An 11264-nucleotide genomic window follows, 5' to 3' on the forward strand; every position below is an offset into this window, starting at 1 on the left:
AGAGCTGTGTGACACTATATAATGAGCTCTGACCACAACAAGAGAAACAAAAAGGATCCCATATTTACACACCACACCTCTTCTAAACAAAGTTAAACCATTTTGGATATTTTGTCAGAAGACAGAGACGAAGCAATAAGAAAAGATGAATCACTGGAAGGGTGGCGAGTTACGCTTAACAATGTCTTCATCACTTAACTGAACCGACATGTGAATAGTCTGTACTCAGGGTCTGGATTTTGGAATGGCACTTGTTTCTGTTTCTGTTGATGTCTGTTGTCTTAGGAATGCATTGACTTAAAAAAAGTGTGATTATTGAGAAGCTCATGGGATTGTGATTGCCTCCAATTCTGAATTAGCCCAACCTGCCTGCACTCAGATTATGTTATGACACACCGCAGTTGAGCAGCTGTCCCTGCCAAACACCTGCCCTTGCTGTCAGATCACACATAGATGCTAGTCGATGCTATTTAAAAGTCAAGTGAATGAGAGTGATGCCAGTTTACAACTCAAACACAAACATGCACTGATGTCCATCTCTGCTAAATGTTTCCATCTGAACAGGCTGTTACAAAGCTGTTTTACTCCATCCTCTAATTGGATTTCATATTTGCTTCCTGCACTGTAGAAAGGACATGGTCAAGTGATCGACACACTCAGGCCAACGTAACTGGAATGTCAATAGTAATTTATTTAGAACTATGGATACGAAACTATTAATTAAATCGGAGCCCATTATCCACATCATCTCCACTTGTCTCTGTTGCACTGTTCTGTCGTTTATTTTATTTTCCGACTGTAAGAAATGCTAATCAATTGCACCATCTTTATTGGACAATGACTTTGAATGGAATGCAGCATTCAATGGAAAACACACAAGAGACGTCAATCCATTATGTTAAAGAGTATTTCTCAATGCGTATAATGGGAGTTTACCAGCTTTAATGAGCACATACAAGTTCAGTGTTTGTGTTTGGTAAGACTCACATCTTTTACTGTATGTGGGATTTTTATACTGTGGAAAAAGCAGTGCCATTGCCCTATCAACACCTCTAAAACGTGATACACATGGGATCTAAAAATATCTCTCTGCTCATTTCATTCATTATCACCTGAGAGGCTGCACTTTCAAATAGGTTGTATATAAGTATATTCTAAGTGTAGGGTTGTGAAAATGTGTTTTTGGAGTATCTTGAGTTATTTTTATTGAAACCAGCTCAAGCAGCGCTTAAAAAAATCTCTTTGCCCTCATTTAGGTGTCTGGTACAGTGTCTTTGTAGCTATTTAACCTTTTGTGCAAACACTCAGAGCAGCTCAAATTCAGCCAGTTGTATGTGGGGCAATACCAACACAACAAATGCACAGATTTGATGAATTCAACATTAATTATATCAATAGTTATAGGCCACAGAGATGATTCTATTTCTAAGCTTTTTAGGGTTTGACAGGAGGTCACAGCAGGACTCTGTAAACTTGCTTCTGGTCTTATTCAGGCTTCGTTCCATGACTGTGGTCCGTGGAGAGAACACAGACAAATGAGAGCTGAAGCCCGGGGACAGAAACACAGGGGAGTTTATCAGCCAGTGAGAGAAGGCGATGGCTAATGATGCCCAGTGGACGTTACTGTCTCTAACAAAACCTCCACTCAGCTTTTAACAATCATGACTGCATTCTCATGCAGTCATTGTGCAATCATGCTTAAATGCTCCTGGATTTATTGTGTCTCAATATAATGATATGATATGAGATATATACATTTAAAAAAAGGTTTGCAATTTGTTATAGTTTCCCTGAGTGCATTATATGAATTAATCTCTCTGCCTGTATAGAACAACCAGTGTAAGCTGTTTTCCTCTTTGGTCCTTCAAAACAGTTTATGAATAAATACTTTTCTTTACATCATACACTAAAAGCCTTGTTTTAATACAAAACTCAGAAATATATGTAACATTGAACCTTGTCCTAAACCTCTTTCTGCCCTACTGAGGTCACATCCTGCCCTTTTTTCAGGATTTGCCGATTTCCATCATGCTTTACCCCTGTTGTCTTCTTATGGGATACTTTTTCCTCAACTGCAATATTTACAACTACTTGGGCTTGGAAGGTTGTTTTATTTCAATCAGGATTTTAGGCGGCTGTGGCTCAGTTGGTAGAGTTGTCATCTCTCAATCGAAGGAAGGTTGAGGGTTTGACCCCCAGCTCCTGCGAGCAACATGTCCGATGTGTCCTTGGGCAAGACACTTAACCCCGAATTGGTCCCCCTGCTGCGTCAATGGAATTAGTTGCTTTATTGGCCATATAACCAGCCATCAGTGTGAATGGGTTTGAATGGGTAAGTGTGGTGTAAAAACACTTTGAGTCGTCAGAAAACTAGAAAAGTGCTATACAAGCTCAAGTCCATTTACCATTTAAAGAGGAAAATACCCTGTTGAATTGTGTCACTGGGAATAATGACCAGCCTCACTGGTTAACTCAAGTCTTGAATCTAAAAAATCTCCTCAAGAATCTGAATATTCTTGCCCAATAATGTTTTAATTATTTAAACATAGCCTGAAAATATGAGTTGTTGTCATTTATTTCCCACCCCTTTAACTAATTTTACCACCCAAACTTCCTCCAACGCCTCAAGCCAGTGGACATCTGTTGTGTACACTAAATCTTTTTTTTGTTTTTGCCTGCATGTAAAGTGAAGGATCCTCTCCACACAGAATATAGCCATTATTACTTTTGCTGAGATGTCAATACTTTTTTTTTTTTTTTTAAAGATGTATTTTTGGGCGTTTTATAGCCCTTATTATGGTGGAGGACAGTGGATGGAGTGGGGGGGAGACGTGCGGGAGGGACCGCCACAGGCTGGTCGCAAACCTGGGTCGCCCACACGAGGACTGAGCCTCAATGCATGGGGACGCACGAAGTGCCACTGCACCACTGGCGTCCCCACTCAATGTATCTATCTAAAAAAAAAAAGTCTTAACACATTTGAAGCTCTGGAACACATCATTATATCCCTCAAATATATTTTAACTCAGTTACAGAAGATCTTACCGTTAAATAATAATTATTGAAGATGTTTAGTCTTTTTCCTTTTGCCATAACACTGCCAACCAACCCTTTGTTGCAAAGGGGGAGTGGGCCTTTGCAACAATGAGTGGGCTCCACCTACACCTTCAGCTGCCTCTCTGACCTTTGTTTCAGTCAGGCTGTAACAAGACAACTCTGACACCAAAACCCTCGTAATTGATCCATACTAGACTCCCAGAGGTCACACCAATTATTTCCCTTTTGAAGGCAGAGCAAAATAAGAACAAGTACCCAAGTGGACCATGAGACGAGGAGCCAGACGGTTTCTTTGTTTTGTTATTGTATTCTCTTTTCTTCTCTTGTTCCAATTTAAAATGTCACAAGAAAACATGTCAGAAAAATGTGCCCAGACAAAACTGCATTATTTATCTATTTCTGATTTTCTAGCCCAGGCAGATAAACATCGGACACAAAAGTATTGTAGACTATAAGCATATAACTGTACAGGCAAATACGATCAGAATCTCTGGACACACATGCACCCATATCCCTGCATTATAATGGCTGCATTGACTCTGGTGCTGAAAGTGGTGAAATATCATGTAATCTGGGGAGTCAAGCATTTAAAGCTTTTTCACAATGCCAAAAAATTCTGATGTACAGATTTGTTATGTCTGGAAAGTTATCATGACAGCGAGCAAATAAAACCATTGAAGGAGAAAAAAGTGTCAGATTACAATTATTAATGCTGAATGCAGGGGATCGTCCTCAACGCTGGCACCCTGGGTTCAGATCCTATCTGTGGCTCCTTTACCACATGCCGTCCTGCAATCTCTCTCCCTCTCCCGGTGACTATGTGTATCTACTGACCTGTCTATAAAATGCCCAAACAGACATAAACAAATAAATAGTGAATGTATTTGATTGTCCAAAGCAGGATTTTATCAGACAAGATTTTTGAGGTGTAGTTGTTCATGATGTAGACTTCTGTTTTTCATTAGTAGCAGTAAAGATAGTAAAAGATTGTTTTATTTTTGCATCACATCCTAAAACATGCACATATTCATGCTTAAGCACATTCATATAAATATTTCCAGAGCCTGATCATGCCCCATTTGAGGATAACTCTTACATTGCTTCTATTTAAAAACCAAAGTCTGGAGCCAGTGGCCACTGAAACATAGCCACAGATGGTTCCTTAATGCTAGCATGGACATTTAGAGATGGGGGAAAACAGAATGAAATCAGCCAAATGGGAGCAGAAGCAGCTTTGCATAGAAGGTAGAGACTAATGGATTAGCAGGACTGCTAAAGTGCAAAGCTAACAAAGCTGGAATGCTGTTTGACCCCTATAAAGAACAGCAACAAGAAATGTATCTTCTTCACTATTTTAGGAAAAGCTGCTGCACTTAAAGGATTTTTTAAACCACCAAATGTAGCTATGACATAAATAGAACGAAACATCACTTAAGAGCATAAGACTCCAGTGTCAGAGTGATCATTTCTCTGGATTCTCAGATAGAAATACTGCAGTGACTAATCTTTTCTGAATATCTGGCAAATGCACTGGATATGTTTTACAGTTTCACTTTTCATCTAGAGAAAACCTAGCGAGAAACTTTCATGTTTGAGTTGACCACACAAGAAGGTTCAGAATAACCAATACCACTGTCCTTGGGCACAAAGTGGAGAAAATCCACATGAACACAGATTGCCAATCATGAATCTACTGGGAAAACCATCACCAGCTGCCACTTTATCCTCTGAACAGTCTGTTAGTGTTATAAATATGTAGGCTACTATGCGTCTGTCGACACTAGTTCATCTATCCATTATTCGGATCTACAAGTCATTCGAAACATTTGATGTGTACGTGCAAAATGATGACATTCCTTTGTGGAAATGATACATTAATCTCCTTTGAAGCAGCAATATGTGAAACGCCATATACAAAGAAAAGCTAGAGTAGATACAGTATAAGAAAAAAACAGTACATTTCGGAACAATATGATAATATACAGTAACATATGGTATTAGTACAGTACAGTGCGATACAATAAAAGACTATACCTTGATTGTACTTGGAGGAAGAGTTTACGTCAGACTTTTTTGACAGAAAAAGAGCAGCTACTAGATATATGCTATGAATAAGCATACATGCCTGATCACCTCATTTTAACAGCAATTCATTGCATAAAAACCCACAAATGTTCTATTCATTCATTATCAAGAAAGAACGAATAGTATTATCTCTTCTCAGCACTGTGTAGCACCACTCTGCCACAAGAGCTACACATTCTCACAAATCACATTTTTATTCAGATCCCTGCTTGGAGGGAAGTAGTGCACTTTGTTTGGTTGTTTTTTTTTATTACTTTTATCCTTTTTTTATCCATGATCAGTGAATGACACGCAAATACCTTATCGCTATAAACCATTATCAAGGAGTTATAAATCATTAGGCCACTACTACTGCTTGCTTACTGATTGAGAGGAATCATTTATTCTCTTGACATCTTAGAACTGTTAACAAGACGAGAATGTGTCTACAGTATACCCTACATGTGTCTCAAAAGGAGAGAAAAACAATCCCTCAAATATTTATAATACTATATGAAAGTATACTATATTATAATATATACAAATACTTATAATTACAATTAACCAAGGTCACCAGAGCTCAGTTCATACTAAGCTGCTATGACAGATAACAAATCAGGCTGTTTTATGTCTTGCAGATTGAAACTGTAAATATTATGTCAGAAGTTCATGGTGTAAGCTTGAAAGGGTTGGTCTCTTGGAGCCTGTGTGTAAAGCCACACATACGTTTTGTTAATTAATAAAAATCCTTTGAGCCTTTCATGTTTGTAAAAATGTGTTTACAGTGTCTGAGTCTTTGATGATTGCTTGTCTGCTTCTGTCTATGAATACTTTTATTTCTACTTCATAGCTCCCTTGACTTTATCTTTCTGTCTCTCCTTGGGTATCGTTTTCACTTTATAGTGAAACTGCTCTATCCCAGAGGAATTCCCAACTGTGCATCGAATGCAAATGAGCCAAACACTGTACTGTACTAACTACTCCTGCTGTGTCCTCTAACAGCAGTTACAATTCAAGCCTTAATGCTCACAACTTTTGCAATTTCAACACAACATTCAAAGTGAGATCACTAAAAGTGTGTGTGTGTGTGTGTGTGTGTGTGTGTGTGTGTGTGTGTGTGTGTGTGTGTGTGTGTGTGTGTGTGTGTTTGAGCTTTATATGTAATACATGATAGTATGCCTTAGTATTGTTAATGTGTCTTCTGTTTAAAAAGCTGTACGCTGATTACAGGGAATTGTCTATTTATTTGCCAAGCTAATGTGAATGTTTACTCTTCTTACCTCATATTTCTGTCATTTGGAAGATGCTTGCTTTATTATTCATGTAAATTCTTTTGCCATATTTATCTTCCCACAAACAACCTGCAATCGAGATGTCCTTCACTTTATGTTAACAGTGAGGGATATTCATAGATAACCTGCTCAAAATGATGACTCTCCCTTAACAAAGTGATTCTCCTGACCTTGTTGATCAGTCTGATCACTGACTGTCGGCCTGTGTTAGTGCTTTAAAAGTATTCCCAGAGATATTTGGGAAGATGAAGTGTTAAAAGGCAATTTGAAAAACCTATTTGCATATTTGGCACAAACAGAGCGTTCAGGTAGGTATAAGGAGATATGAAGATCATTTTCTGACAATTAACTCCTGATCATCTCTGGAAGCATCATTAAAGAGTCTCTTGACTTGGTGTTTGAACTGAGCCTTCTGCTCCCCAGAGACTCAATTATTCATATCATTCTGTTTGTCTCCTATCATTACAGTATGTCATCTTCATTTCCAAATTAGATATGGTAAATGTATCTCCAAATGAGAGCAAGCTTGAAGCTGTGAAACCTTTTTAAAATGTATTCAGACAAAAGACGCTAAACAAACAAGGCACGTTTTACCGGGTTTATGATGTAAATCATTCACCACTCTGTATTTACACCTGAAGCTAAGTGTACATACACCTGAACGTCTCGGTTTACTTTGACCCCATTGAAATAAAGCTCTATAGTGGTGATCCAGATTACAGTTCCTTGATTTGACCAACGTTTAAGTCTGAAATAATAACACATTCGTATGGAAAAGTAGTTGTGAACCGAGGGTCGACAACTATGTCTACGTTTGATTGTAATCCATTTTTCCTGCTCAGGCTCATAATGAGTCACTGTCTGTTTGTGGGGTACATGTTTTCGTTACTCCATGAATTTGAATGGTAAGACAATTAAGTTATGTCTTTAGTTGGACTCTTCCCTTCAACTGTCTGTAAGATAAAAGATGAAGACAAAAAAAAAACGAGTGCAGACATCTGATGGATGGAAAATCTCAGTGTCAGTTAAACATCATAGTGCATGACAGCTGGCAGCCTCTAGAGGGGAGATCATCTAATGCTCTGCTGCATAGATATAATGATCCAACACACACACACACACACACACACACGTATGTATGACAAAGTCTATTAGCATATTCACACATAACTGAAAGTTGTCTCCTCATAAAACTTCTGACATAAACGTAGATGCCAAGGACAGCTGTTAACGCTGCATCTGCTCCTGCTCCCACATGTAAAAACTCTGCAGTCGTGTTCGAAGGTGTCGACCGTTCTACATTTCTGTGATACAGTGAAGCTAAGTTCACACTCCTACCAGCAGACAGTGGCTTCCTCTTTCTGATGACTGTAAATGGAAATCAGATAAATCAGACATTCATCTGATGCGGGCGGAATACCCTTACCTCGTCTCCATGCACACAATCACACACACACACACACACATCCAAACAAACTATTTTTTTACCTTGTTTTAAAATTTTATAAACTAGTCTGCAGGCACACACCCACACTTCATATACAATATTTGACTATTCACTATAAAAATGATGTCTGAACACCCCCATACACTCTCTCCGCCTCTCTCTCTGTCTTTCTCTCACTTACTCACCCAACACTCACGCAGACGCAGAATCTTCAATAATCTTACCATGACAGTGTTTCCACCCACCCATCCACACCTCGTGATCCACTAGAGGCTGCTATTGCTCATATAATGTGCTCATTTGTAGTGTCCCAGATTTCACTTTGCAGCCTCCACTCTGTCATTTACTCAGCACCTGCACAGTTTGCCCTCCTCTTGCAGTTACATGAGATAAGGGGAAGCAGCATTTTCTTGAGCAGTAGGAAGACTGATAGACAGTGCCTGGAAGTAAAAGCAGTTTTAAATTAAAACTGCAAGCAATGGTGAAGGGCCCAAAGCACCCCATGCATGTAGGGGTGTGTTGCGACCGCAGGAGTACAACCACGAGACATGGCCAAGCAGCAGGCCTTACAGTTTGTTTTGTGTAAAAGTAAAAGTTTGACACTACACCAAGGCCACGCCCTTTTGTGGAGAATTTTGCGGAGCACAACGGGAGATTTTACGTATGTCTAGAACACACTGGCACGAGTTGGTAATGATCGCATGAACAGAGTCTCAAGGAAGTATGTTCAAATGGGAAGTCTGAAAATGTGAAATTAGGTCATTATTTATACACTCAAAAAATTGATGACAGAGTTCCTGTTGGGTTCTGACGATGGATGCCAGAGGGGGTCATCGAGTCTGGTGAAAAATTCAATGTTTTTGCATTTTCGTAAAAAAAAAAAAAGTACATGAAATGGCTCTTGGGCGACTCCTTTTGATGACACACAATTGTATTGTTTTTTTTGACACACACATTTTTTTTTAGATTTTTTTTTAATCATGCCAAGACCTAAAAAAAAGTCAGTGATTGCTTGGCTGTAATGTCAACAGGAAGTCCACTGGGATTTTTTGAAAGTAAAGAGTTTACAGAGTACCTATTTGAAGAAACGTGTCCGTAAGCATTCATGCGTTTGATGCAAACTTTGTGTTACTGTTATCTCGACATGTTAGACATATCACGTTGGAAAGCGTCATCAAACGATGTCAGACGCGTCGTTCACTGCAAACAGGAAGTAGTTTATTGAGGGGCTTAATATTTTTGTAGACTCACTTAACATCACACAAATGATCTCAGTAGGAAAGTGGGTCGGCTTGGCTAAATGACTCAGTGGCGCTCCCTTTGAAATGTCAAAAAGACCTCCCCATAGATGTTTTGTTGTCCTACATGCATGACAATTTTTATGCACATGTTTAAACATGTTGTTTAAACTCAAAGTTACTATTTAGATACTCATGTACTTCAGTTCACTCAAAGTGTTATCGTAAGAGCGTGGCCACAGCATGCCTTCAAACTTTGATGTCTTCACTTCACTTTTCCTAAATGCCTCCCCATAGAGAGTTTTTTTTTGCTTCATGCATGATCATTTTAGCTATGTAAACCATGTCAGGACCTACAAAAAATCCTCTGGCACCCATAGTTAAAACGCAACCGGAAGTCAGTCTTAATTTTTTGAATGTATAAATACTGACCAATTTTTGCATTGTCAGGCTTCCTCTTTGAACATACTTTATTGAGACCCTGTTCATGCGATCATTAGTAACTTAGTGTCTTTGTGTTCCAGACCATTGTGCTCCTCACGATTCTACAGAAAAGGGCGTGGCCTCTGAGTACTTTCAAACTTTGACTTTTACGCAAATCAAACTGTAATGCCTTGGCCACGACTCGTGGTTGGAGTCCTGCGGTCACAACACACACCAACATGCATGGGGTGCTTCAGGCCCTTTTTCACCGCTTGTTTTAATTTGGGAATAGTTTTGAAGTGCTAGAAATAGAGATAGCCAGGGTCATTCAGAGTAGCACCAGAGTGTGTGAACATAGTTGCCTGTTTTGATGTGTAAGACTGTCAGTGTTTGTGTTTGAATTCACTCTCATTTCAGAAGCTTAGAATTTATTGTTTATTTGCGTTGAGGTAATTTAGCTGCAGCAGAGTGTGGAGCTTTGCTTAATTTTCACAGCGAAAATAACCTAACATAACAGAAATATTTTCATGAATATTTCCTTACATAACCAGATATTGCAGACTCTCAGATCTCTCATACATGTAGCAACCAATCAGGAGTTTTACTTGTGTTGAATGAATAATAAAGCTCCCAAAGCAAAGCAAATCTGTATTTTTTAAATGTTTTGGTCAACTTAATATATTTGACATGTAAAGAGATCCTCCTTGTCTGAATGCACCTAATACAGGTCATCTTGGAGTGAAACAGCGCAATAAATGTCTGAGTTTGTCATTTGGGTGATCACATTTGCTTTGCAGGATGGGGGGAGCTACTCTGATGTTTTCTATGTGACCTCAATAATCTCTAGTTGTCTGAAACATGTAGCCTACTGTAAGTGAAGATATTTGGGTTTGGCTGATTGGCTGCTCGTAACATTTTTTTTGCCACACAAGGGGAAAATTAGTTTCTCAGCAGGAGCACACAGGACAACATTAAAACACAGTAAGCAAAGAAATTTGAGTAGTTAGTAGTAAAATATAGTTACAAAAATTGGACCACCCAACACAACATGAAAGAATATACACATCCAAGTAAACCCAGACAGGAGCTCATAACAAAAATTACATTATTAGTAAGTTAGTAAAGTCCAATATGGAGGTGTAAAACTGTGCAAAAAGATGTCGCAGTTTTATCAAGTGCAAAGCTGAAATAAACACTGATTTCAGTGATTTGTTAAGATGATTCATTTAATACATTTATGCACAATCAAATACATCTGAATTTGCTGCTTTTTTCAGATTGGTTTAATGTGAACTTTTTCTATTGTTGAAGACGTTTTAATTGATTATAAGTAAAAAGTATCAAAGTAATCATGCTTTTACTGATATGCTTGTTTTCACTGAAATAATTTGTGTTTGTATGTGTTTGGCATCAAAACATCAGTGAGTTGACTGCACTGATTGATTATATGGCTTTCCATTATGCAGCAGATATTAACCTCAGTGGCACGCTGCACAGCAGGACTGTCTCAATTGATTGGGCCTGTGGTGAGGCTTTTAATAACATCGGAGACGGAGGTGAGCCTGAATTCCATGCATACGCGAATACCTCTCAGGAGATGCTTTTAAAAGTTAAAGGTTCAGGGTTTTCAGACAGATGGGAACATATTTAGGAGAGTTAACACTGAATAGTGTTCTGTTTATTTGTGGATGCAGAGAAACAGGCCACAATTGTAGAAACATTGCAAATTATTATTTTTTGATT

This window comes from Symphodus melops (assembly GCF_947650265.1).
Source record: "Symphodus melops genome assembly, chromosome: 4".
Classification (NCBI taxonomy): Eukaryota; Metazoa; Chordata; class Actinopteri; order Labriformes; family Labridae; genus Symphodus; species Symphodus melops.